Source organism: Athene cunicularia (genome assembly GCF_003259725.1).
Source record: "Athene cunicularia isolate RWA chromosome 10 unlocalized genomic scaffold, athCun1 chr10_part1, whole genome shotgun sequence".
NCBI classification, from domain to species: domain Eukaryota; kingdom Metazoa; phylum Chordata; class Aves; order Strigiformes; family Strigidae; genus Athene; species Athene cunicularia.
In genome coordinates, this window is record NW_020799112.1 from 39,400 (window position 1) to 42,922 (window position 3,523).

General features: G+C 40.3%; 1 pseudogene; it reads right to left on the reverse strand.

Annotated features, from left to right (window-relative positions):
• Positions 1–1,345: 1,345 nt before the first annotated feature.
• Positions 1,346–2,274, reverse strand: LOC113483796 (annotated as a pseudogene).
• Between the last annotated feature and the right edge of the window lie 1,249 nt (positions 2,275–3,523).

A 3,523-nucleotide genomic window follows, 5' to 3' on the forward strand; every position in this document is an offset into this window, starting at 1 on the left:
TGGTGTTGAGACTAGAAGAGGAGTGTCAAAACAGACATAATCTGGAGTGGAGGAACCTGGAATAACCAAAACCCCCCACCCAAACCCTCAAGAAACTTCCACATGCCCAATGACAAGTCAATGACAAGAACTAATGAGAAAATGGTTGCATTAGTAATGATGGATATTAATTTAGCTGCTGTATCTCACACAGACAGTGTAAAATAAGATGAATTTTCAGAGATTCTTAGAGCTGTGGTTAAATGTGTGTTAAGAGTAGCTGAAACCAATGTGCTGAAAGAGCTAGGGAATTCCTCAGTCCTGGATGGTGGAGTTGAATGACTGCTCCTTTCCCTTGTTTTCATATCATGCTAGCAGTGAGCCTGAGTATGAATTCCCAAGAGGTGCATGTACACACACACACATACACACACAGAGCCACAAATGGACCAATAGAAGGACACTACCTTTACAGGTCTCCACATAACACAGACAGCGTGAATGGGGATCTCTACTAATTGAAAATCCCCTTAATGGGCTTCTCTGTCTATCAGATCTTTTGCCTCCCCAGTTTTGCTCTCCCAGGACCTTGGACTTTTCCATGTCTGACATGCAGAGTCCCAGTCTCTCCAGTAGTTTGACTTTGGACTTAGGGTCCCTCCAGTATCTTTGTTCCCTGACAACAGTGTATCCAGTTTTTGAACACTAAACTCCTGTCACTTCACAATGTGGCTTTCAGGCCTCTGTCCTACTCAATAGCTTTATGTTGATTACCACATTACTCACATATACGCACATGCACACAGAAAAGGGAAAATCCTGAAGCAGGACATAGAAAGAAATGAATTTAATAAAAAGGTGGGACAGATTGTGGTAACCAGGGGCAGTTGTTGGCCAAACAGCTGCACTGACCAACAGCCTACTTACGCATGACCAGTCCCTTTTATCTCCTTTTTTCTTCATTTTCTTGTGCTTGATATCTTTCTTTATCTTCCTTTGGCCGTTTCCCTAAAAAACCTATAACATATCTAATTATTTTTTTAAATCCTAATTTTCCCCTCCACCCTCAGACCTCCTACAGTGAATTCTATACTACTTTACTCCCTTTTAGTTTGCACAGCACTTGGGAGAATTATCTGTTGAATCACCCTGGTAGGCTTCAGTGACAACGGCTCAGTCATTCACCTTCGATAGTCTTAGGGGTGACTGATTCAGATGAATCAGGCAGTCAGCATTCTCCATCCTGTCACTGTTCCACTGATCACTGGCTGTGTCCATTTTGAACAGTCATTAGCTAGGTATCCTTATGGTGTGCTTGTCAGTTCCAGTTTGTCATAGCTTATTCTTGCATTTGGAGAGAAGGGATTCATCTGGAGATGTTAGAGATACCATTTTTTTTCGTAGAAATTTTTTTTTTCAGTGCTCTTTTCACTTCCTGGTTCCTCAGACAGTAAATGAAAGGGTTTAAGATGGGAGTGACAATAGCTAGCTGATACAAGCTTATTCAAGTCAAAAGGGTCAAGTCAAAAGGTCTTAGACTAGACATACATGAAGAGGATGGCTGAAAAGAAAATGGTGACCACAGGTAGGTGGGAAGAACATGTGGAGAAGACTTTCTTATTCATTGCAGAATTGTAATGATAATTATTTGGTAAGGGACAATAGTGATGAAGAGGGAAGCAAGCAGTATGAATAAAGCCAACACAAAGTCCACTATCTCTGCCAGTGAAGCATCAGTGCAGACGAGGTTTGGCGCAGGGCTGATATCACAGAAAAAATGGTTGGTAACATGGGGACCACAAAACTTTGACTGAGAGATGAAGAAAATCTTGATCAAAGACACTGTGGACTCGCTGAACCAGGAGACAACTACCAAGTATATACACATTTGGTATATCATAATAACTGGATAGTGAAATTGTTGACAGATACATAGCGATTGTATGCCATTGCAGAGAGGACACATTCAGTGCACATGAAGGAGCTGAAGAACAACAGTTGAGTCATGCCTCCCACAGGGGAAATACTTCTGTCTTCAGCAATGAAATTTGCCAAGAATTCAGGGATAGTGACTGAGATGTACCAGATCTCAGTGAAGGAGAGGTGCCCAGCGTAAAAATACATGGGATTGTAGAGCTCACAGTTTATCTTGATCAGGGTAATGATGACCATATTCTCCAAAATAATTAAAATATAGGTCAGCAGAAATACTATGGAAAGCAATACATGCAAGTCCTCTAGGGCTGGGAATCCTAGCAAGAGGAACATGTGGACCTGAGTGGAATTCTTCTCCATGCAGAGAAGTGGAGAGCTGAGCCTTGGAGATTAAACTTAGATCCAGAAAAAAGAAATCAGAATAATGGACAGTTAAACAAAAATTCCAGTCCCTAGATTTGTCTGACTAAGCTTTAGATGCTTGCCTTGTAGGTTCCCCTTTCAGTCAATGGAAAGAAACAGGCAGTTCATCTGATCTACTGACACCCACCTTAGCATGACATACAGTGCAGGTCTGGTAATAAGGGAAATGTATAATAGATGACTAGTACAGGAATAGGCATCCAAGTATAAGCCATTTATAGTACATTTTGATGAATCCCACTCTCAATTCCTATGTTCATCTTCATTCTAGTTGTTTACCAATTCTTTGGTCAAATTTTCAAAGGCATTAATGGGAGCTAGATAAACTAAGCATCTAGCCTTTTGGGTACAGGTGTGCCAGAACTGTGATCCTGAAGTGATTGGAAAGAAAGAGCTGGTCATTCTCTATCACTATATTTGCCTGTTGAAACAGTGTGCATCTGGAATGTACTATTTTTTTGAAACAAGAAAATTTACAAGAATTGGTACATTGTTATAAGCTAATGTTAAAACTATATTGATGGTCCATTTCCTAGGAAAATGAAAAATTCAAATTATTTCAGATTGAGAAGAAAAAATTAAATTATGACACAGAAATTCTAGTTCCTGGATACTGACCACAGGTGATGGTTACTTCATAAACAGTCCTTTATAAAATATAATTGAAATATCTGAGAAGTTAATGAACTGGGTTTACATGCCAGCTAACATGACCATATCCTGAAATAAATCCAGGATTTTCCTTAAATCATCCAGAAGCGGACCCTTGCTTGGTTTGTTCTCTCCCAACTGTGTTCAGATGGGATGACTCATTATCAAGAAGTGCCCAACTTTGTCACTAATCACAGAAAACTGAACTGACTAGATGTTAGACACCAGACACTCAAAGAGAAAGATGCTGTCCTTGATAATTTACTCTTATTTAACTGCAATAAGATCTGGATGTCTAGCCCCTTATGATCCTTGACAACCAGCTTTTCTGTGATTTTGCCAAGGTGGTAAAGTAATAGATTCTCTATTACTGTTGTTTATGTTATCCTTGATATTTTGTTGCTTAGACACTGCCATGGTTGTTGATTGGCTTGGCCTTGGACAGTGGCAGCTCCATCTTGGAGCCAGCTGGTATTGGCTCTGTCAGACATAGGGGAAGCTTCTAGCAGCTTCTTGCCTAAATTGCCCCTGTCGC